At 38.2% G+C, this 26,409-nt stretch overlaps 1 protein-coding gene across 4 annotated transcripts in view; it reads right to left on the reverse strand.

Annotated features, from left to right (window-relative positions):
- The window catches only part of FILIP1 (filamin A interacting protein 1), a 109,809-nt gene extending 103,776 nt beyond the window's left edge, over positions 1-6,033 (reverse strand). For all 4 annotated transcript variants that reach the window (XM_075747529.1, XM_075747528.1, XM_075747526.1 and 1 more), the window contains exon 1: positions 5,501-6,033. The gene's annotated coding sequence lies outside the window, so the exon portion shown is untranslated. The remainder of the gene's footprint in view (positions 1-5,500) is intronic.
- Between the last annotated feature and the right edge of the window lie 20,376 nt (positions 6,034-26,409).

The following is a 26,409-nucleotide window of genomic DNA, read 5'->3' on the forward strand; positions in this document are numbered from 1 at the left end:
GAAAAAGTTTATTGCAAGTTCATCAAGGTTTTTGCTCTTGTTCTGAAACCCTACTGGTTTATATCTGAATGAGTCTGGCCACATCATAGGTGATTAAGATTTTTAATTGCCTTTTTATCAGCTTTGAAATGAAACTCCTTCGCACAATGTACAGCAATCTCTCAGATTCACACACCCCTTTGCTTGTGTCAGCTAACAGCGACTAGACGGGTTGCCCATTTAAGGGAAAAAGTACAAGCTCCAGCCTATTTCCCTGTGCTTCGGATGTGTTTGTCCCACTCCTTCAGCAATGCATTCTGTAATGCCAAAAAGCATTTCTTCTCTTACAAAAGGCACGCACACGTGCGCGCATGCACATTTCTGATTAAGTTTCAGCTCTCACAGAGCTGCGAGATTAAGGAACTGGATGTTGAAATTCTTCATTTTCTTTTCAGTTCTATAATATAGTAATTTTCTATTAACTGGGGGAAAAGAAAAAAACAACCTCATTGCCTCAGAACACTACTCTCTAAACAGCCCAGGATAAATCATGCATTTAACAGTTGTGTATCTATAGAAGAATGATTTCAAACCAAAATGCAATTGCGCTTTTAGGGTATGTGTTTTTAAAGGCAGGAATTGTCGCTTTCTCTGTATTTGCAAAGTGTGTAAACCACTTCGGAGGCAACCACAACCTATGTAATCTTACACATCATCTTTAGAGCTAGCACTTGCATGCCTTCCTTGTGGAAAAGATTTATAGTCCAGCCAAAGGAGAATGAGAAGGATAGGGCAAAGCCATCTTGAATTAAAAAAACAAACCCACAAACCTGTCCCAATTTAGCAAGACTTTGTGTTTGCATTGATATTAGTACTTATTTTGCTATGATGGTAAGAATAAAAAGTAATATAGAAAGTACAGCTGGAGGAGTAGGTGAAAGGACCCAAAATAAAAGGAAAAATCTAATCAAGTATCCAGAAAGGCACAATTTTCACAAGTACATTAGGCATCACAGAATCTTCAACATGATTAGAGACTCACGCTGTCTCTCCTCAACGGGAAATAAATAGGTAGAATTGTTCCTGTCCTTTGGACATCAGTACCTCAAAGAATAACTGCAGGACTGTGTTATAAAGGCTTTATTTTTCTGGTATCACTAACTTGGTACAAATACTAGCTACTAAATGAGAAAAAGAGAGGTTAAGAAATCTTAATTCTTTATTAAATAATTGTTTGCTCAGTTGTCCAATATCTTCCAATATTATAGAAAAACTGTATTCCCCAAATAATTCCCGGTATTTTGTATAATATTAGGAAACAGCTTTCACTAGAAAACACTGGGAGAAATGAAAAGAGAGAAGGCTAAATGTGAAAAGCACCAGAATAAGATGATGAAACTGAAAAGTATAGGTGTTTGTGTTTCTCTTAAAGAAATATTTAAACTTTTCTATACCACAGATCGCTATTTTATCACATACACTATTTTATCTTTCTAGCTTTCAGTCCTTATCTTAGGTTTCATATACTAAATATTTTTTGGGAAATAGGAAGTATGAATAGATGGAGTTCCTTCTCCTTTGTCTTGTTGTTTTATCTGGCTTCTTCACAAATATTATAGCTCTATTTCTCCAATGGCATTTCAGACATGTAGAAGGACAAATTCCCTGCCCCCAAATTCAGTTAATATATTAAATATGGCAAACTGCAACAACAGACCTTGAGAAAGGAAGGGAAGAAACAGGAAATTAGAGAAAAAGTAAAATGTCTCTTAGGAAAAAAATTATTTGGACCCGAATATAGATGATCCATTTTGTTAAATGCTCTTGAGGGGAATGGAAATTTATCTGTCAATTATTGAACACTAAGACCTGATCTTATTAAACTAAAAGGAAATCTCACTCAGAATTCAGTGGCATAAACCTGGCCTCTGACTGAGCGCAGCTCTGAGGCACATTCTTAATTTATGCCTGGGGGCACATCAACTGAGTTAGATGAGATTACAAAAGCCTTAAATTAAGCATGTGTGGAATCTGTGCCAACAGAAAGATCCTCCATCAGGAGGAATTTTACTGATACACCTGTATCAATAAAAAGCTTTTAGTATGGAAATAGCTACACAGGCAAAATTGTCACCCAGAGGAACAAAACAGGGCAAATAGTAAAAGTAGAGATTTTCTAACATAGCTATGCTTACTCCACAGACTGCTTGCTCCACAGGAAGCACAACTATATCCTCAGGAGTCCTACCTTGGGCAACACCAAGGGCTACAAGGATGATTAGGGGACTGGAGCATCTCTCATATGAGGAAAGGCTGAGAGCTGGGTCTGTTTAGCCTGGAGAGGAGAAGACTGAGAGGGGATCTGATCAATACTTACAAATATCTACAGGGTGGATGTCTAGAGGATGGGGCCAGACTCTTCTCTATGGTGCCCAGTGACAGGACAAGGGGCAACGGGCACAAACTGGAACACAGGAAGTTCCATCTCAACATGAGGAGAAACTTCTTCACTTTGAGGGTGCCAGAGCCCTGGCACAGGCTGCCCAGAGAGGTTGTGGAGTCTCCTTCTCTGGAGATATTCAAAACTCACCTGGACACAATCCTGTGCAGCCTGCTCTGGGTGATCCTGATTTAGTGTGTGTGGGGGGGGGGGGGGGGGTGGGGGTGTTGGACTAGATGATCTCCAGAGGTCCCTTCCAATCCCTATCAATCTGTGATTCTGTGATTGATTCTGTGACGTAGCTCTGTTAGTAGACAAGTTTAGTCTTTCCGTAACATTAACGGCACATCAGGTGCTACAGTGAGAGGCCCTATAGAAAACTCATGTGTCATTAGGTCAATTTCAAGCTTACTAAAGCCAGTAGCATACAGGATGGACCAGCTAACACCAGAGCCGAAGGTTAATAGTCTACCAGATATGGGCGTGAAGAGTCGGGGAAAATCAGGGCAGATGTAGGCAAGGACAGAACAGTGCTGAGCTTTGAAGATGAACTTCAAGTCTTTGTATTTGGTGTTAAAAAGAACCAGACATTCTATAAAGAGATTGAAAGACTGAGGTGATGACAAAACACTCAGTTAAGATGATGACTTTAACTGTTGCTAGATTGGCCAAAAGAGGCCATAAATTATAATATTGCTGTAATTAAGGTGAAAGAACAAGCCACATGCAGAGTCTGTAAGTGCATTCAGATTGGGGGGGATACACAGTCTTTAGCACCATGAAAGGCACCATTCATTCCACCGTTACAGGAATATAAACAAAATCAAAATAATATATAATGGGGAAAATAAATGGGTATGCTATGTCTACTTGTCTTCCAAGAAAATCTCTACAATGGAGTGTATCGCCAGAACCTAAATTACTTTTTGATTTGATATAAAATTGAGCTTGGTTTCACTGTAATCATTAGTAGAATTGGCTATTCTTCAAATATGAAACCATCTGTTGAATAGCCACATTACATATTCCACAGATTTGATTGGAAAACCCCAGAGCCTCTTTGTGGACACCTGTTGAGAAGAGTAATTTTAGCCTCCTCCTCCATTTTGAAATGGGAAGGAAGACAGATGTATGTAAAACCACAACTCCATGTGTTAGAGTTGGAAGTTGCTATCAGATTATTCAAAAGTCACTTCATTTGATAGTTATCAATTAGGCTAATAAATTTGCCATTTGCTTTTAAAAACTTTGCTAAAAGTAAATTGTGCAAGAAAAGTAGAATTGTAAAACCATCTATTATGCTGAGCAACGACTAAAACCAAAAAGCAGTCAATAATTAGCATAGCATTTTCCCAGATTTTGCCATCCCTATATATTCAGAAGGTAAATTTGCCATTTCTCCAAAGTTTATTATTTGCTGATTAACTCAGTCAAAATAAGAAACAGTAATTTTCACTCTAATGTCAAGATGACAAAAACTGTACAAATCATATTGTCTGTTTTAGTTCCCACTGTACAGCTTCCTTACGAAAAAATAACTTTCTCAGGATATGTCTATATTAAAAAGTAATACCAAAGTTTCCTTTTGAGATTTAGATTTGGGATACCATAGTGCTGTAGTAATTCCACAACAATTATTATAACATTAAATCATGGCCACCAAAAAGTATTCCTATTTAATGCTAAAGTAGTGTGCCCTTTGCTATGAAATAAAATGTAAACTATATTATTTTTGCTTTTAAGAATTTTCCTCCGTCCTAATACTTCATTTATCTTATTGTTTCACAGGCAGTTACATTCTCAGCCACCAAGTCCAAGTTGCTTCAGAGTATTTTACTTTCATCCAATCTGTAAGCATGTCACTGCTAAGATGTGGTATTGATGTCATTTCTATAGTATGCAGGGATGAAACTGGAAAAGCTAAAGCAAGGCCTTCTCATCTTCCTGAGGCAGTCCCAGAGTCCACAGACTAAGTGTCAAACACCACAGACAGTCAGCATAGACCCAGGCAGTCCATTCTTTCTTTAGAACAAATAATTTTCATCTGAGACAATTCTACATAAATCTGTGAACAGGGTTTTTGCAGTGGTTAAGTGCATTATTTAAATCTTTACTTCGTAACCGAATTCATATTGCACATAAATTCACAATCAGTACATCTTTTAAAAATTCATGCATACTAGATTTCTTTTGTTTCAAGAAAATGGCTTTAAAGGACGGGATGGGGGGATTCATTCTTCAACTGACCAAACAGCTTTTGTCAGTTTAGACAAAGCAAATCATACTAAGCAATTCCTCCCTTAAATGACATGACCCTTATGGGACCATAGGATACGCATTGCCAACAGACAAACAGGCTGCCACTCTGCTGCCAGGGTAAAACATCTCAGAACGCGTTTCTTATTTATTTTGCTAAGAGAAACAAACACTTTAACACCAGTGACCCAGCTCAAGCACACAGGTCACAATAAACATGTCAGTCTTTAGGATGGTTGCATTATACAGCTAATCAATCGAGCAGAGATTAATATTCGGTCTACGTAAATAAGTACGAGAGGAAGAACGAAGAGCTGTTGTCACAAGGGTAGTATGAAGGGCACCAGGTGTGCCCGTGTGCTGAAAGTTAGTAAGGAAACAAAAAGTACAAATGTGCTGGGGCACAAAGTGTTCGGTTAATTCAGTTACTGAATGGCTATTTCCTCTTATCACACAGGCTGTCACTGTTTTTAATAGCTGCTAGACTGTCACTGGTAGGGGACGATATGTATTCTATTCTTAAATGTTGGATTGTCTTCTGTCAGCATGTAAGCAGATGTAAGCAAGATACATGTCAAAATCTAAACAATTTTTTTTCATATGGATACTTGATTATGCTCATTCTAAGAACTGCAAAAGTTATTTAAGCAATGTTTTTCTGTGATGCAAATGTAAAAAAAAAATCTAAAACTTTTATCCCAGCTTTCATCTACTGACATTTCCAAATCATGCAGAAGATTGTTCGTAAAAAGAAAGAGACAATAGTCACTAGAAAAGAAAATCACTTCTTGCAAAAAAGAATCGGAGTGGTTAGCTCAGTCTTACCTGTCAGCAACACGAACCTAGGAATATATCCTTTACACCGCAAGATCGCAGTAGCTCGTCCCACAGTACTACCACAGTAGTAGCCTGATCCAGCCCAGGAGAATACAGAAGAGAGAAACTTTTCCCACTTTTCTAGGTCTACCAGCAGCTGAAGTAATGAAGGAAATGGGGTAGAGAACAGAAGACCGGAGCTGCTTCTCACAGAAATCCCAGGCAGGAGAAGTAGGAGGTATACTCCGTCTGTGTCTCACCCACACTTTTGTTTAAAAGTTTTTTCAACTGTTGCTAGGTGGTGTTAGGCTTTGGCAGTTTAGTTCTCAGATTGTATTTCCCCTCTTCTGGTCTCTTCACACAGTGTTACAGCAATGACTTTGTTGAGCTCAGCTCTCTTGTGCTATATTTAACCAGTGTTCTCAGCAAGTCAAGCCTGTCAACAGCTGAGAAGTTTGGAGCGGGCTTTGCAGAGTTCCTCAGCTGCTGAATTATCAGTGGATGTAGCACTGCACAGCCCAGCTACTACATTCACTGAAAGATTGTGGGGAAACTGTCAAATCCTTTTAAGGGCTTCCAGTGACTTCACGGGAGTAATTACTATTTAAAGCAGTAAGTACAAGATGTGTATTTAGGCATATATTTTAGACTGCTAGAGAAAGAATACTTGTGTTCACAGCAGATGAGTTCAATTATTTATACAGTGAGGATTTTCCTAGGACAAGTAGGAAGTTTATAATTTGAAAGGTATGCACTTCACTTGAGGAAAAATTACATGTGGGGAGAACTTTTTGCAGCATAATTTTTACAGAGTTTAAATATATTAAGATGACATGGAGAAATTAATGAAAGGCTTAGGCTGGAAAGTTTTCAGTGTGATATTTATTCCAAAGACAACTTTTTTTCCCCCGACCAAGAGCTTCCTACAGCAATTCCTACTCTATCTGTAACTCTCACTGAAGAAGAAAAGGAAAGCCACACAAACCCTGATTTGTTTGATATGGGTATTAGGGACACATTACTCCAGGGCTGTATACATTTTGATGTATCCACACTTGCTTCTGGACCTAATTACTCTTCCTAATTCTAAGCTGTAAGTCTCTTAACCAACACACCAGCAGTAACATCGGGCAGCTTTTCAGCCCACAAACCACCGTGATATCAAGATTCTCCAAAGATGTTGCAGATATCAGACTCCATAGCAAAGTTCTACCCCCTCATAGCAGAACAGCCCCCATAAATGTCTCTGGCAAGGAAAATTCCTTACCCCAACAACTCTGTTCTTACCTGAGGTGTGCTTCAGAGCCTCCTTTGGAAAGCTTTTCCCTAGTGACAGTTTACGATATTCATCTACGGTTAGATGAAGAGGAAGGAAAGAAAGAAGAAAGGGAAGAAAAAAGTAGAAAGATGCTAAAAAATTTGCTTGTCAATATTTATACATTGAGACACCCCAACCTTTCAGAGCAAAAGAAGGACATTCAAGCACATCATAAGAATGACGTTGGGTCACTGTGCAAATAGTAGGATGGGTAGTGAAAAGGTATGATGCTCTTTGTGGCAATTTCAACATGCAGGAACCTAATCAGCCACAACTACATGAGATGCTGGGGGGTGAGTACGAACCCTTACGGGAGGCAGCTGTAGGATTAGCTGTAGCCTGGGGCTCTTACCCTGTCTCTGGAATGACTTCTGCTTGATCTGTCTTGTTTTCTAAACAAGTAAGGAACAATGAAAAAACACTTTCATTCCCAAGGAGATTATAAGGAGAAATATTATGTATTATGTCAAGTAACTGATATGGATGACACATTTCTAAATACCTCAAATGTTTCCATCGTGTCAAATATATTTTATTTTGGAGACCAAGTAATAATCACTAATTTCATGCTGTCCATTTCAATATTTGACATGTACAGAACAGCTAGAATGTATAAAAATAGCAAGACTTCTATTGTACAGAAACAGCTATTTGGAAGATTATTGTAGAAACAGATAATATATTGGTACAAAGTTTGGTGTTACATGCTTACAGTTTGAAGTGCATTGTATATATCCACATTCTAAAAAGAACATCTAATTTTGTTCCCTCATATAAAATTGAGGTACTCCAATCAGATGAGTAACGTTTTGACTATTCTGGCCTTAACTTCTTGCACAAAGTGCAATATTAATAGTACTTTATCCATTCAGCTACAATAAATCAGGGAAAAAAACAAAAACAAAAACAACAACCCAATTAACTTGGCTCATAAATCTCAGAGAAACCAAATGATTCCCAACATTTTTCTCCCATTAGTTAGTGGCACATTCACTGAGGGGAACACAATACAACTTCTTAGGAGGCAATCTCTGCTGCCAGCCCTTGTGGGTGGGTTTCAATAGTGACCTGCTGATGCAAGTCAACTTATTCTTGTACACTTGAAAACTTACTCCCCAGTTATGCACCATAGATATTAATCCTGTAACACAGTGGAAATTTCAGCAAAAATTTTGGGAGAATAGATTTTGCACGTGAATCAAAGAAAGGACTTCTACCATAGGAAAGAATGCAATTAATCTGCATTACTGGAATTGTAAAACTTTTAACTTTGTGCAGTATGAAAATGGTTCGCATCTAAGTATTTCCCCTACTGAATGATGGAAAAAATAGTTAGATATGTTGTGGAGATTGGGAAATAAGAAGAGGAAAAACAGAACCACAGAAGAGACTTTTTAGTTTGGCATCCTACATTAGGTGCTAGTGTGAACATACAGCATGATCCTAAGTCCTAGTGACATTCTACAACTAAGTCTAACACGTAACTTTCCCACAATTTCTGATAATTATGATATCTCTTAATTAAGTAACAAGGATACTACAGTCCAAAGTAAATACTTCTAAGAAAATTTTTAATGGAAGCCAAAGCTCTCAGCATTATTTCAATCAAAACACCAAAGGCCGGAGCCATGCAAAGGAAAGGGACAAATACCACTCTAGAGAGTGAAGAAGAGCAGGAGCAGGACCTGTTGCCATTTCTGGACATAATTTAGTCACAAAGACAGAAGAGGGATTGTCATTGTTCACACTATCATATTTCTCTGTACTTACTTTACTGGAAAACGGAAGAAAAATTTTTAGGATCTGAGCTGCTCTAGAGAAATTCCAGGCTTGAGGCAGCAATTACTGGCAGAAAATCTATGGGTTTTTTATAGAGAAGATCAAAACAGATGTCTTCTTCCGACCTTAGTGGTCCCTATTGACCTTCAAATGTATGCCTGTAAATAAGCTTTTTCTGGAACACGTACAATAGAATTACTAGATAATTTTTATCTCAGCTATCCATCACTGTAGTGTCCAAGTATATCTCATTCTCTTAAGTCATAGTAGCATCCAGAGATAACAACCTTCTACCTTTGTCTTTTTCAAATATTTTACATCATAATTATCTGGACCAATGTATTAGAAAAAAAAATATATCTAAATGGGCTTAGAGTTTCTTAACTGTATGTCCTGAGGAGCTCTACTATGTGTATAATCCTGTGTGAGTAACCACTGTCAGTTCTTCATTAAGTTACTCCTTAAAATGCATTGAAGTAAGAGACATCAGTATTTTAGTTTCTAAAAAATTAATTTTTCATTTGCTTGAATGGTAGTGCACCATAGTCTTCTGACACCCTGCTTTCATAATGCTTATTGCTCACTTCCATAAACGTTATATGATTTTAGATTGTACTACTGCTTTTTGCTTTGTTTTGGCTTACAGAATATCTTGTGCTGCCTTACAGTATGTTGGAAGGGGGAGGTTGATCATGTTTTGATTAATCTGATCTTGGCTGCACCCCCTCAAACCCATATTTTGAGAGGGATAGGTGTTTATTTATTTTCATTTTTCCAGATACTACTGTCACCTCATAAAAGCTGATATTGCTTTTTAGATATTAGGTTTGCTATATCTTCAGCTCAAGCACCTGCTTTTTTAGAATCAAAGAAAAAAACATATTTCTGCCATTTCACTCCTAGTTTAGTTGTTTTTTTTATAATTTTGCCAAATTAATGAAACTAAAAAAACTTTGTGATGTTCCGCAATCCCAATATTTTCCCAGATACGTAAATTCTTTCCCTAAGAGAACTAAGTGGAATTAAAAAGTGAATTGCATAATTAACACTGGTGTTTATATTTTCCTTGCACTTTTTCCTCGCTTTTTTTTGACATCTGCAAAACATACGCAATTAATCTTAATTTTGCTAGTGGTAAACATGTCAGATGTATCAAAAAAATCAGATTCTTGCCACAGTCACAAACCTCCAGGAACACTTACCGGAGTTTTCTAATCTTTCCTGTAATAATTTTGCATGCTTTATCAGTGAGATAAAAAAGGGGTTCTTTCATTTTGATGCTTCATATGCTGTCTTGATCTATATTCTTGTCTTCAAAAAGTATTTTTGGCTTTTTTTTTTTTGGGGGGGGTAATTTTAGTGAAAGAAACACATTAAAGGACTTGGCTATTTCAGTTATTTTAAATTTCATATTTCTCTATTGTGCCAAGAAAAATATTGTCATTTCATAAGTCTTCTCCAGATGAAGTGAGGTGCAAGTCAAAGATGACTTGAGACAGTTAGATACATAGCCACGTCAAGGAAATCAGCTGGCCCATCAGACTTAGAGGGGCACAACACAGTCTACAAAAAATGACAGCAAAACCAGTGACAGTGGAAACACATTTGGACACTTTTGAATCTGAAACTCCAAAACCTGGCTCTAACTTACAGTTGGGTCATATGGAGACAGCCTGAGGTATAAATCTGGAGGAAAGTGCCAACGCAGACCTCTGGAAATGGAGCTAATAATCTTATTTGCTTCGCTGCCACACCCCAGGAGTGGTATGCAACTTACTCAGAGACTATGATAAAAATGAGTTGAACGTGGATTAATTGCTTTTAAGGCCTGAATGAACTATTTTCATAATCTAATACAGCCTCCTACACAGGAAAGGCTGTGGAATTTTCCTCCTGTGAAACAGCAAGTTGCAGTGACCTAAAGCGCATCTTCTAGAAAGATTATATAAATCAAATATGGACAATTTATCAATGTATAATGAAGTCCAACGCTTAATTAGTGTTTCAAGCAAATTAAACTTTGCAATTTATTTCCAGTTTTGATGTTGGGTGACTTTAGCTCCTAGCCCATGGATGACTACTGAGTAGCCTTCAACCTGTCTCCATTTGTTCAATTCTAAAAATGTTCCTGTGGAGATTACCAGCCCTGCAGAGAACATCTAATCCTACAGGAGCTAGCTGTACTTTCCCTGGGTTTTGTGGACCCTTTGGAAATAGTGCACAGATATCCTTGGACCACAGAGTGAAAACAATTCTACACCACTTTTCCCTATGTAGGTAAATAAAAATCATAATCAAATCAGTTCAAAGTCTTCTCTTTTAGGGACTAAATACAGTGAATTTCTTACTGTCCCTTAGCAGATATTTGTATATTATGAAAGAACCCACTCAAGCTACCTACAGTTGTTAAAAATAATCAAGCAAATAAGCAAGCGTCCTACTTGTCTAATCCTGTGACATTAGATTACCCATCAGGTAAATATGGATAAATAGAGATGAAAATAGAATACTATTTTGAAGCTTAAATATTTCCTTGAAATGATATATTTAGGATAAATATACCTAGGATATGTTTCATGAATAAACCCATGATGAGATGTTGCAGTGAATGAAAATAGTCCTGTATTTTCTCGAGATTTGTTTGTGCACTCTTCAACCCTGAAGGGATTCCAAAAGAATTGCTACAGATTTTTGTAAAGTAATCAAAATATCACCTTCCATTTAATATTATTACAAATCTTACTTTTATAAAGGAAAAACACTCAGAAAGGACCATAAAGATATCAGCTGCAGGTAGGTAATTATCAGTAGCACATGCAAGGAGTATTATAAACACTTGCCCGTAATGAAAGAAACACAAACTTTTACACTTACACTTTTAATGGAAAAACACTTACACTTTTAATGGAATAAACCCTAAATCTAACAAGCTGTGAACCAGAAAACTGTAGCTTAATTGCAGTTAGTAGATCAACATCTATGTTATACCAGTGGAGGGTGTGGCCACTGATCTTTACGATGGCTTCAATTCTTTCTGATGTCTTGCCTTCATTAGTCCATCAGTTGCAGAAAAAGTGGAATTATCAAGTAGATGCAATTCCATTATTGTAATTATGTAACTGTACAGATATCGACAGAACTTGGTAATATCCCTCTGCTATAGGTGTGCTCTTTACCAGAACTCTCCCCTCCATATAAATGAGCCATCTTCAAATGAAAAGCAGCAGTCTGAAGTGAAAGATGGCAGTCTTTGTAAACTAAGAATTTTACACAATAAATATGCAGACCAGAAGTAATAGAATATTTTCTCCAAACAAAACCGATCATCTGAATATATTATGAAAGCTGCAACACCTAAGGGCTAGATTACCACGAACAGCATCTCTATCCTTGCAAACAGTGTCATGCACTCTTGGATGTCCACTGGTGGTGAAGCTCTCGTTTTGACATCTCCAAGAACACAGTGCCACCTATCTATACGTTAGGGTTAACTCACGGTAGATGGTATGAGAGGATGGGGAAAGGGGACTGTATTCCTGGCATCCAGTTCAGCACCATCCATTGCTCCCTCGCTTGCTTCCTGTGGGCTGGGGGGAGGCTTCTTCCACTGCACATCCCCAGGCAGCATCTGCATTTCCCCTAAGACACTGGTTTCTGTCATCAGCTCAGTGCCATTTACATGCTTCATTTCAAGTTCTGACTGGTTATACCTTACTTTGCTTAAGACACTGTAATCTAACACTCCTGCAAATTTTATTGACAGAAACCTAAACTGATTATTATATCATCTGTAGACCTGTAGAACTTGAATTGCTGAGGAGAAAGGAGTGGCTAAAACATGTATAGGCATCCTGATAGCTTCAAAATAGGTACCTGCCTCGAGTTATCTATCTAGGAAAGGGTAGGCTGGCAGGAGCAGCCTTTCCTAATTTTGTCTCCCTAGAAGCCTCAGGACAAGATGACCCAAAGATGAGTCAAAAATGTACTTAAGATGTAAATAACAGTCCAACTAATATTTTCATGAAGAACTGTCTCTAGTCCCTTGACAAAACTGTACACATACACCTCTCAAAGACAGTCATAGCATTTGCAAGAATAATTTGTGTGCACTGAGCAGGAGAACAAGATGGAAAGGATAAGGTATTTAGATGCAGGCACAAATCCATGCTTGAGGAACATCTCTGCAAGGGGCTAGAAGCAAGATTCTGAAATTCAAGATTATAATCTCTATGGAGTATCAAAGACATATAAATATGGGCTCAGCTAGGCTCAGTGCCAGGTCCTGCACTTGGGTCACAACAACCCCATGCAATGCTACAGGCTTGGGGAAGAGTGGCTGGAAAGCTGCCCAGCAGAAAAGGACCTGGAGGTGTTGGTCGACAGCTGGCTGAACATGAGCCAGCAGTGTGCTCAGGTGGCCAAGAAGGCCAACACCATCCTGGCTTGCATCAGGAATAGTGTGGCCAGCAGCAGTAGGGCAGTGATTGTCCCCCTGTACTCGGGTCTGGTGAGGCCGCACCTCAAGTACTGTGTTCAGTTTTGGGCCACTCACTACAAGAAGGACATTGAGGTGCTGGAGCATGTCCAGAGAAGGGCAACAAAGCTGGTGAAGGGTCTGGAGCACAAGTCTTATGAGGAGTGGCTGAGGGAACTGGGGTTGTTTAGCCTGGAGAAGAGGAGGCTGAGGGGAGACCTTATCACTTTCTACAACTACCTGAACGGAGGCTGTAGCCAGGTGGGTGTTGGTCTCTTCTCCCAAGTAACAAGTAATAGGACAAGAGGAAATAGCCTCAAGTTGTGCCAGGGGAGGTTTAGATTGGATATTAGGAAAAATTTCTTCACCGAAAGGGTTATCAATCACTGGAACAGGCTGTCCAGAGAGGTGGTTGAGTCACCATCCCTGGAGGTATTTAAAAGATGTGTAGATGTGGCACTTAGGGACATGGTTTAGTGGTGGACTTGGCAGTGTTAGGTTTACAGTTGGAGTTGGTGATCTTAAAGGTCTTTTGCAACCTAAATGATTCTATGATATAAATATAGATGTAGAAAATATCAAAATAAATATAAATATAGGATATATGCAAAATAGCTTATTTCTGTCAAACTCTTCAGCAAACAGTAGGCCCTGTTCTCTAGATATCTCTGAACATTTGCCATAATTTACACTTTGTAGTGTAAATTCACACTTTGTGGTGTGATAGTCAAAAATGAAACAGTATTTCAAAATGCCTTTTGTTTTTAAGCAGTGATGTTTAGAACAGTTGTCTAAGGACACAGTTTCCTGGGGTGTTAGGAGAGACTTGGTTTGTCTTTTTTATTGACTGTTGAAAGGGCAGGAGAGTTTAGATAACAAAATTTTAACAGTAACAAGTGAGGATTAAAATAGGAAATTTGAAAAAAAAAAAAAAAAAAGGTTTATTGTTTTAGGGCCAGTTATGCCCCAACTTTTCCATATTAGCATATAAAGTTTCTGCATATTTTGGCACTAAAACTATATAACTACTTTTCTTTTTTTTTTTTTTTTCCCCCAAACAGCAGGAGGATTTGTATTTTTAAAACATATCTGTTGGAAAACACTCTCCGTAAAAGAATGCAAATGCTACTCCCGTTATTACCAGAAAGTCAGCAGTTGGAATAACAGAAAAAGTTTAAACTACAACATGTTTGTACTGAATATAAAATCTGCCACCTTCCCTCTGACTACAAAGCACCGTGCTAGCACATCAACCATGGGATAATTCCGCACTGAAATAGGAAAAGGAGACCTGGATCACACCGGTATGTGACTGACTTAAACCATATGCTCATAGTGCTAAAGAGCAAACTGACAAATATAATCTCTTTTCTTCCATATATATTGACTATGCAATTGCTTATAAAATTCATCTGAATCAAAACATACAATGAATGATAATCTCACTACAGACTGGTGTCCAATTCCTGTCTACTAACACAAATTTCTGAGATGAAAAACCCTTTAAGTTAGAAGAAACTACTTAAGGTTCCTCTCAGTCCTTGTAAATAAGAATGTGGGATTTTAGAGAAACTGAAATAGTGATGGGAGGTGAGATGGGAATCCCTAGGCAACAGGGAAATATGTTACTGCACAGTGCAGAAATCAAGAGAGGGGATACACAGAGGAAACTGAACCTGCAGTAGCAAGAGCAGCACAGAATGCCTCCTCGCAAGGCACCTCTGCCCACAAAATGAAAAGCAGACAAACAGAGAAAGTACCTTAAACTTCTTCATCCACTAAACTATTTGCTTTCAGTGTATAAGCAACCTCCACAGAATGAGGTACATTCTAAGTAAAATGTAACCAACAATCACCACCGATAGCCATGTACGTTTTCTTCTTTGTCATTACCTGGCTAATTTAAGATCTATATTCAGCTAATTCCTGAGTATCCCTTCTTTCAGTGCTCAAAAGTATAACAGCACAAAAACTGCTGAGCAGAGTGTTGTGTGCTGTTCTGGGCCCCACCATTTAAGAAGGATGTGAAGGTCCTTCAATGCATCCAGAAGGCAACAAAGCTGGTGAAAGGGCTGGAAGGAATGTCCTGTGAGGAGCGGCTGAGGACTTTGGGTTTGTCTAGTTTGGAGAGAAGGAGGCTGAGGGGCGACCTCATTGCTCTCTACAGCTTCCTGAGGAGGGGAAGTGCAGAGGAAGGTGCTGAGCTCTTCTCCCTGGGATCCAGTGACAGGATGCCTGGGAATGGTTCAAAGCTGCGTCAGGGGAGGTTCAAACTTAATATTAGGAAGCGTTTCTTTACCGAGAGGTGGTCAAACACAGGACCAGGCTTCCTGGAGAGGTGGTCGATGCCCCAAGCCTGTCAATGTTTAAGAGGCATTTGGACAATGCCCTGAAGTGGTCAGGCAGTTGGACTAGATGATCATTGTAGGTCCCTTCCAACTGAAATAGTCTATTCTAATCTATTCTCAAGTGATATTGAGGAAACATATGATTCAATTAATATTCAGAGCTGATGCACTTTGTGCTACTTCTGTGGCATTATCCCTAGAATCTACATTAAGCCTAAGATTCCTTTAACCAGAAACAGATCTCTTTTTGGCAAGTATTACCCTCACATTCCTCTTTTTACAGAAGGCAGGAGGCCAATATTCCTAAGTGGTTTGTGCTTCCATCCCACATATATACCTTTAAAAATTGAAACTTCCTTTATTTTCTCATGTTTTTCCCACAACTCTTTCATATTAAGCAGATTTTCTCGCTCCCTCAGGTCTGAGTAAATCCTTCTAGAAAGTTAAGAAGACATTCATGAATCTCAAATTATTCTTCTATATTTCTGTCAAAAGGATGCCCTCCAGATCATCCACTAAGTGCAAGCAAGCATTGCTTGCTTTTTAGTAATGCATGTACAATTGGTTGGGATATAAAAATTTTCCAGGAAATAACAAATCTCCAGGGCACCATAACTAAGACTCTTCTAGGGACAGTTTACCCTTCAGAAAACAAGTAATAGGTAAAAAGCTAATACTCTCCAGACCACAGTGATATAGCTGGGAATTGACTCAAACAGAATAGAACAACATGATAATTTTAAGCTAAAAACAAGACAAATCAGAAAAACATTGCAAAACAAGTAAAATAAATCATTCTCAACAGAGGGTAACAAAGTACCGAAGCAGAACCTGAGCACCTGAGAAAAGATTAATTCTGCTGTAGCTGACGGATATGGCTGGTTTGTCACATACAGCTGTAGTGCTCTGTGAGACAAAGAAACCAAAAGAATTGCTAGCTAGTCAAAGAAGGAGGAAAATCTGATGAAGAAGAGCTCTGTATCCTTCACCTTAAATATTAGTAGGAATTGTGCCTTCTCTATTAAGCAATAAGCTGACAAATCTGAGAGAAAAAGCTCTTCAGAAACAGGCAAACAAATCATCAAACCAGGAAAGGGAAGAAAATAGAAAAATGTCCTGATGCAGAAAAGAAACCAGTGGAGAGGTGGAAGGGGCAGTTAGAGCACACAGTATGTTGTAGCAGGAGTGTAGAAGTTCCGGTGATGAGGGCAGTCTAAGAACCTAAGTAGACATAAACGAGTGTTTTGTGCAATCAGTTTGGCTTAACAGTGCCAGCTGACAGACATCGTTAAATGTGTCTCCAAATCCAAGAATAATAAACACTATTTAGTAGGAATATGAGTTTCAAGCCTTTACCTGCACTGAGGTTTATTTCCATCATTCATAACAAAACCAGGGATGGTGACATAGAGTAAGAGATGGCCACTAAGACAGACCTTCAGCTGCAAACATAGGGATTTGATTTTTTTTATACATATATTTATAGGAAGATATATAAAGACATGCAATAAACCAATTTGCCTCCAAACATCTAAAATTAATTTCAACAATCATTAAAGCAAAAGATATGCTCATGGATTATTGTAATATGCAAAGATAAATATGATGATAAATAAATAAAATAGTAAGGGATTTTAAATAGTGTTCTGTACTGGTAATTGAAGCCAGTTAACTATTAAACTGAAGTAGAAAGGAGCTTCCTGTGGACAGAGATTACTGTGAGCACTCCAGCTTCACTCAGACCTGAGAGAAAGACTTTAATTCAAGATGTCGAAACCCATCTGAGAGCAACGTTCATTTCTAAAAGGCCAAACTATTGTGTAAATGTTGTGTGTTCAAAGCATTTTCTTTTTGGAAGGGAGCAATAGAGAGGAATGGGCAGCCTATCACCGTGTACGGCACAGGTGATGGGCAGGCAGCGTGGCAGGCAGTGTGTATGCTTTCCATCTGTTTCCACGCATAGAAACATTTTACATCTTGTCACTCATAGGATCAGCCTAATCACTGTGTTCAAACTGCAAAGGAAATATTTTTTGCAATACTTCAGGAAGTACAGAAAAAATAGACAGACAAAACCACAAAAAAAAAACTTGTTTGCATTTTCTAAGCCACGTGTTTGGAGTAGGTGCGAGGCATAGAGACAGTCACTGGAGCTGTATATGGGACCTGCACGGAACAGCAGCACATCACAGGCCTTTCACACCCTGTGAAGACCTCAAACTGATGGGACAAAGCGAACCTGGACAAACACTGTATTTAAGTGTAGTTGGTAATCCATGTGGCACTCCTGGGCACTCAAACTGTTGATCTCAAATCATCAGGCTGGCAGAGGTGGAACTGAGGTTGCTGTAGAACCAGAACTATATAAGAGAAGTTTTATTAGGATGGTAGGAAAGGATACAGCTCCTCACCAGCTGCCTACCACACATTCTTCCTCTTAAATATAAGGGATTTACCAGTAGTTGAGTGTAGCAGACTCACAGAAAGGCAAAGGATGGCCAGGGTTTGAAGCTACAAGTACCACTTGACTGCAACAAGAGGGAGAGGCTCCACTGCGCTGGCAAGGACACAAGCAGGACTAGTCACCCTCAGGAAAACACTACACCCTAAAGAAAAAGGGACTCGCTTCCCAGTGAAGAGCAGTATCACCTTACTTCAAGATGTTTCTCCATCAAAACCAGTAAAACCTTTACAGAGGCACTGTGGGAAGCGCTCCTTCCACTACTGTCTTCAGGTCATGGACAGAAGCAGGAGGGGTTTTAGTGAATACCCTCTGTCTGCTTAGTCACTCTTTTTTTGTTACCTCTGATTCCCTGCTTTTTTCTTTAATCCTAGCTAGTGCATGTCCTCTATTCTATCCCAGATTTTTTTCCTGGATACATTACAAGAATGAATGGAAAAATAGGTTACTCCAAAAATACTAAGATCTGTACTTTTGAGAGATTCCACAAAGAACAAAATCTAGTCCAAACATATATGAGTCATATAAACTTTAAACACATTTATAAAACTGAATATGAACATCTCTATTCTTTTATGTAAATATTTCTGACATCCCAGATCTTGCCTCAAGTTTCTTCAATGAATAAGTAAGTACAAGAGAAGGCAGCAGAATAAATTTTCCATGTTTCCATATTTTCAATAATTCTCCAACTTCATTATCTTCATAAATTAGAATTTTATAAATACTATGAAATTACCTCCTTGTTACAGCAGAATAAACACACCTATAGTGAACTTATATTTATATTATTATGAACTTATATTTTATATTTATAAAGAACAACTTCAGAAGCAAAGACAATAATTTTTTTGTTTCTATACTGTTTGAATAAAATAAAAATAGATGAGTTAAAGAACATAAAAGAAAAAGAAGAAGCACTGAAATGTTGTTCTGAAAGATCACTAATGAGCAAACCCTCCCAAATTCCTCTTCTTTGACTTCACCACAATCATGAAATGAATTCCTCTGGAATGTAAACAGGTTTGTCTTCTGTTCAGCTACCAAAAAAATTAAGTCAGTCTTCACCTGACCTTTGCAAAAAATGGAATCACAGTGATATACATTTCCCTGCACTGCCCACAGCTTCTAAAACTTTTTTTTTTTTTTTTTTTTTTTTTTTTTTTTTTTGTGGTACACCTCATGGTAAAAGAGCAATGCACTATTTGTTAAAAACCCAGCATGGCAGTTTCTCCATCAACTTTTGTTACTTGCCCAGCTCCACCAGTTTAACAAACTGTATATTGCAAATTTTCAGTGTATTATAATACAAAAATATTGCTCAAAATCTATCCCACAGCTCTGAGACTAATTCAGGATGCTAACAGTGGTTACACAGAAACACACCATTTTATTACTGGTCAGAAGAAATCCCACAATTGCTCTGCATCCAAGTAGTGTGGCTGTGAGAAATCTGATACCTGAAGAGAATCATAGAATCACAGAATCATAGAATCATAGAACAGTTTGGGTCGGAAGGGCCCTTTAAAGGCCATCTAGTCCAACCCCCCTGAACATCTTCAGATAGATAAGGTTGCTCAAAGCCCCATCCAACCTGGCCTTGATTGATTCCAGGGATGAGGCATCTGCCACCTCTCTGGGCAACCTATTCCAGTGCCTCACCACCCTCATTGTACAAAATTTCCTCCTTATATCTAATCTAAATCAACCCTCTTATAGTTTAAACCCATTACCCCTTGTCCTATCACTACACTCCTTGATAAAGAGTCCCTCACCATCTTTCCTGTAGGCCCCTTCAGGTACTGGCAGGCTGCTATAAGGTCTCCCTAGAACCTTCCCTTCTCCAGGCTGAACAACCCCAACTCTCTCAGCCTGTCCTCATAGGAGAGGTGCTCCAGCCCTCTGATCAGCTTCATGGCCCTCTTCTAGACTCACTCCAACAGGTCCATGTCTTTCCTGAAGACACTTCAGATTAGATATTCCAGTCTAACAAAATTTTAGGAGAGCTTTTGTTACTTTGTGCTTCAGCCAACGAACTGCACATTAAATGGAAGAAAAAAACAACCATAATGAGCTTAAAATAACTATGCATTAGATGATAAGTAGAAAGATGTTAACAAATTGCTGCTAAAAAATTTGCCCCAAATTATTCATTTGGTAGCACACACCTACTGATTTAAATGAGTTTTGCATCTCAAACCTGAGGAATTTCTAGAGAAAGGAGGGGCAAGCAGGAGGCTCTTTCCCCCACGCTCTGATTTAAGCAGCAAGAGAGAGCCTCCATCATCACTATATTATGATATCCATACCATGGATCATATACATTATGATCAGCTTGAGATTCAGCTTTACTAACATAGAAACCTGTAGTGTTCATGAATGCTTTTAAGCTAGTTGCCCAGGCTCCCTGAGCTGTTGAGAGAAACAAGCATTTCTAAAGGGTAGTTCCTCTCCTACTAATACAGTCGATGAAATCACTCCCTAGAAGTATTTATTTCTCTCCACTGATCATAAGATGCTAAAGTTAAATCAGATGTCCTTGATGTCTGAAATCAGATGACATGATTCTCACCCTTACCATCTTAACTGTTTGTACTGCTGAAAACAAAACTGCATTTCCTTCACAAACATGACATTTTCATTTAAGCATCTATTTTAAACAGCTAATTTTCTGTTCTCTGTTTTCATTAAATTATGCAGCCCTATGTTTTCCATTTTTTCTTCAGCTCTTCTGTCTAGCCAGAAGATCATGCCACAGTTAGTGAAGACTACTGAGACCTACTGACTAAAGGTCAGTAGAGATATGTACCTTGGGAATAAATGCACTTAGCCAATCTAATAATGTTTTCCTCCAAGTTTCAACCCAACTTTTCTACTTGAACTTGAGCTTGATGTAAACTAACTCTGTGGTTATGCTTATATCAGCTGAAGCCAGTATAAACAAGGAATGGCATAGCACGAAATACCAAAACCTCTTGAATGCATCCTGGTTATCTCAGGAGAATTTAAGGAGTCTGATCCAAGCCTTATTCACATCAGATCTTTATAAACAACACTACATCATACTCTGTGTATGAAAAAAACCCACCAAACCACCAAAACCCATACAAACAAAAAACAAAACAAAATACCCCACCCTAAACCAAACCAAAACCAAAGAGAAGGAAAGAAAAAAAGGCAGAAAATAATTAAACTGCCTTGGACAGACTTATGTTGGTAGCAGGCAGACTTACCATGCTATTTTAGTTAGCTACATTTGTATGTATATGTCCCAGTACAGTACATAGTAGATGTTATACTACTATACTATCTAGTGTAGAATGAATGAGTGTGACTGGTGAAAGAACAGATTATGTTTATTATACCTGTATTTGAATAAGACTTTATTAGGTTAACCCTAAAAAGAATAAAACTCAAAATAATACCTGTTTTTGTATCTTCTGCTCACATATCCTAATGGCAAATATTAAAAGCATATGGAATGGAAAGCTTCTTCCTGTAGTGATGCACTGAAGAGTTTTCCCACTCTGGCATTCACTAAAAAAGCTGTGTCCTGGATTTGAAAGACACTTGTGCCCCAAATGGAGGATTTCCACCATGAACAGCTCAGGAGACTGGCGTATCTCTCCCCTCCTTGCTGGTACCAACAGCCAATACGAGCTACTTATCACCAAACTGTGGTTATTACTACAATTCCTTTCTTCAGAGAAACCTATGTCAAGTGGCAGAAACTATGGGAAAGGTTAAAAAGAACAGCTCCCTTCCTTGTTTTGTAGGTGCTACTGGGGAACATCATCTCTCTTCTGTTGCCAGACCCATCAAATTCCTTACACAGAGTCTGATACTCATTTGACAGGAGTTTCAGGTTCTCCCACTGCTGCACCTCCACTTCAAAGACCAGTAGTTGCCTGTCACAGCCACTCTCCTGCCCCAGCACCGAGCATACCACGCGCAGCTGGCTGACCTGTCCCAGTTGTACTTTTGCCTGGTGTTACGGACTGCAGGGACCTGCAGCAGACCCACCACTCGGCGCGGTCCTAGGCTCACAGAAGCCCCACTGGCAGGCATGGTCCCACTCTAACACTTCATGCCTGAAGCCCTCTCCACCCTATGACAGGACATATGTCACGAACCTTATGCATAGGCTTTTCCCTACTCTAATCAGGCAATGTAGCATCCAGGAGATGACATACTGGGACAGTACAAAATTGAGACAAAGCTTGGCCTTTCCTCACCTTAAATACTGTCAGGATTTATTAGTCTAGTAAAATGGAAAAGGACTATGCAGTTTGATCAATGTAAGGATTGTTTTGTCTATTTGATACAGGTCAGAAATAATTTTTTTAGGAACTTAAACTAAAAGCATCTACAAACAAGAATTATAGATCAGTAAAATTTTATTTTTTTCTCCAGATTCTTGAGAAACTTAAAGACTAAATCTGCCCTTATTTATAAAGGTGAATCAACAAGAGCTATATGCTTGTAGAGAATTGGTCAGCATTGGGGCCATTACTAATAAAACAAGCCTTTGGGCTACAGGCGTTGTCTGCAGAACGGAGGCATTTGAAAACTAGTTTCTCATGGATATTTTCTCTCATTATGAATCCATCATAGCAACTGGTAAACTGAATAGGCTTTGTTAAAAAAGTCCCAGGGGCCGCAGTACTCTTGGTAGACATATACTGAGGCTGCAAATTTTGGATCTGAGACTGGATTTCAAGCGCACTAAAGTTCACGAATAATTGGTTCCAGGAGATAGTCCCATTCTAAACATGGGGAACATTTGCAAAATTCCTAACTGGAAATGAGTGTTGAACATCATCAGGGTTTGAAGTTATTCATCTCCAGGGTTTTGACTGAAACCCATCTGTAGCTTAACTCAAGGCTGGCTACAAAGGGAGGAGCTGCAGAAGAAACTTTAAATTGTGTGAGTGCATTGCATTTGTCATTTATCCCCATTTTTAATATTACTAATATTTCCAGAGATGATTTTAAGTGTGTATACACTACTAGTCTGAGTTAATAAGCTAACAATTACTAGCATGCTGTTACAAAAACAATATTCAAATATCATATCTTATGTCAGGCCCTTACAGCGATACCATTAAAAGTTGTCTGAGGCTTTTTATTACTACTTGAAAAGAAAAAGATTTATTGTGGTGTAGTAATACTTACCTATTTTCACGTTATCTGTACGGGTTATTAGTATCCTGCGCCTTTCCACAGTTCCTAAATTACTACATAATGCCATCTAGTGGTATAGAGCGTCAGTTCTTTTAAAAACTGCTAAATTTAGACTAAAGTTTGCCGCTTAGGATGTCTAATAGTCTGACTTGTGACCAAAGCCATTGCAATTATGATTTTGGTGTCCTTCTTCACCGAAAGAGTGGTCAGGCATTGGAATAGGCTGCCCGGAGAGGTGGCAGAGTCACCATCCCTGAAGGTGTTAAAAAAATATGTAGACATGGCACTTCGGGACATGGTTTAGTAGACATGGTGGTGTTGGGTTGACAGTTCGACTTGATGATCTTAGAGGTCTTTTCCAACCTTAAAGATTCTATGATTCTATAAAATAAACTGATCCTCTAAACCCAAAGATTTCAAAGCTTATTATTATCCATTTAGATTACAAAGTGTATTATTATCCATTTATAACAGGCACAATAACTAACCAGTCATTTAGAGTCTCAGGGCAAATATATAGCACCCATTCTCACGACTGACGCAAATATATTTCAGCTAATAGCGAAAGAAAACACAAGATGCACAGCAAAATAATAATAATAATGTGATTATATATTTATAACTCTTCATATTTAACATATATGCTCCACCTATGGAGGTCACACCTCAGAGTCAGTGCAGAATGGGCCACATGGTACACGGCCCCCTGTTCTATCTGTAAAGCAAGATGAACCACAGAGACTCTTGTTCTACTGGATCCTTTATACAACTCCTTTGGAAATAAACCCTTTTCTACCAGCCTTTAAATGTCTCCATTTTACCAGACTCATTACCCTGAGATTGGGTTTCTGGCTTCACCATCCCTGGCTACACCTGTATTAGTAAATAATGCCGTGGCCCATTGCTCTCCTTTACCTGCTTCCAGGCTGCCCATGGGGAGTAGACCCTGCCCTGTGCTAACCTGAACCTTTCCCAGGCACTATCTAGGAAAACGTTGGTTGGCGCAAACCAAAATTGTCGCAGGTTCGCTCTAATAATTTAACGGTATGGTCATGTGTCATGCTCAGGCCCATAGGTTGGATCAGTTTAATTTAACAGTAAAGATGTACCCTCCATTTTTTCATTATGGTTCTTTCAACTACATCCATAAAGCTGAGTGTATATTGGAGAGGTTCCCACAAGGTAGGAACACAAACCTCTGATGTTCTGGGAGATGATGGGGCAGCCTTTTCAAATATAGTCTGCTGGAGCAATAAATTGTATTTTAGAGTATTCAGATTGGAATGGAAAGAAATGGCTTATGAATATTCCATGGTTAACCACAGTGTCACCAGACAGTAAAGTTCCTGTTTCAGAGACTTGACTCAGAATTGAAATTTAGGTACCCGAAGTATTGCATGTGCATTTCCTATTTTCTTTCTAAGGTAAAACTACTTACAAGTGGACATCCTCTGCTAATACAGTCCTGAATACATGAGCTACAACCATTGCCCATTCTTAAGAAGTTGTTAACACTTTTGGTCTTAGATCATGATATCAAAGTAGGTGGATAAAAGGAACCATACATATTTCTTATAAAAATAATTGAGAATCTCTCCTCCCTTTTCCACTTGCACCCTGTCCCCAAAGAGATCACAGAGGGAGCAGCTTTGATGCTTTGTTACATGATGTTTCCCAAGCAGCCTGTTTCAGTCTAAACTTTTATTTTATGGTGGTGTGTTTCTAGCCATTTTCACTGCAAGACCAAGTAACATGTAAAGCACATGGTACCCTTTTCAGTTTGTTAATGACTTTTTTTAAACACTATAGTTCCCATTCAGTTGTGTGCCCTATGCCTTCTTATAGACATGTATAATCTTTTGCCATGAGATCAGTAAAAGAGTAATAAAAATACCTTCCTAAAAATTAGAAGCTAAATTATTTTTTCTAACTGCAATAAACTTACTAAATACCTTACTGTCATACACCTCACATATATGCACATACTAGAAATGTACATATTAGTATATATCACCAAAAAATCCAAGTCAAACAACAATATCTTTAGCAACAGTATAAATGTTAATAGGTCTTCTTTCAAACTGTGTTCGGTATGAGGTCAATATTTCAAAAGATATTAAACAATAGAATCAATTTATCCACTGAATTAAGCTTCAAAATCAATTTTCCAACATTTTTATTCTAGGAGCACCATAGCATATAACGGAATTAAAAAAACTCGCTTTCTTACCATCACCTTTGTCACTGTTTTCCAAAAGTTTCTGGGCATTATACTTTGTTGCTGAATTCAAAATCAAAGAGAAAAGATCAGACACACATCCTGAATGATGTTTTAAAGTGCCTGGAAAGTAAAAAGTCCATTCACAACCAGAAAGGTTTCTTAGAGGGCTCAGCTGAAATTTGCACACACAGTACGCTGAATGTTTGCCATCTGGTCTGTATCACTGGTTAGATTCTAGAAAACGTCTTAAAGAGTACTTTGATTCTGTTTAAGTGTGGGATGTACTGTCCACAACAACATTAAGCATATTTTTCCCTTACATAATGTCCTGGATACAATGAATAAGGTCAGTACACACCAGATTTACCAGTAGGAGTAATGGCAGCATGGAATAAATATTTGGCATAATAAATACATTTCTGTTTCTCTCATTAACTGCTACCATGGGACACTTAAAAACACAAGAATACACAATAATTACAAAAATTTAAATAACATTGTTTTGATGTAGAAAAAGGCAAAGGCAAGTCGACGTCTTTTTCTTTTAAAAATAGAACATAAATTTCAACAACAAGGCTTTTTAATGTCTGTCTTTTGATCTAGAACAATCACCACTTTGTACTTCATCCCACATCCATAGGACCTACAGACTGAGAACAGATAGCTAAGGCATTTGCTTATTTGTAACAAATCCTGACATCTGAAGATGCTTGTATATATTATGGAGATATAGAATCCCATTTAAATAATTTGTGTTTGAATTTGGCATCAGAATTACGTATGTCAAATATTTTAGTCAAATGCCATTTCCTTTGACAGAGCTTTTATCGCTATACATATGTATAAAATACACAAATATATACATACACACATATGTAGACAGTATTCAAAACTACTAGCTAGATTCTATTTTCTATAGTTTTCTCACACTGTAAACATCTGAAATTTTCTACATGTGATCTCAGCTTCAGGCTTAGATTATTTTTATTTCATTTGAGACATTTTATTTCAGACAAAAATTCTTGCCATCTTCTAGTAAAGATTGATTGCAACTCTGCTAAAATTAAGATTCTTTTCTAAATTTTTTGTCTTGTCTTTCATACGAGACCTGATACTTCTGAAGGTGGGTTGCT

The sequence above is a fragment of the Balearica regulorum genome, chromosome 3, assembly GCF_011004875.1.
Source record: "Balearica regulorum gibbericeps isolate bBalReg1 chromosome 3, bBalReg1.pri, whole genome shotgun sequence".
Classification (NCBI taxonomy): domain Eukaryota; kingdom Metazoa; phylum Chordata; class Aves; order Gruiformes; family Gruidae; genus Balearica; species Balearica regulorum.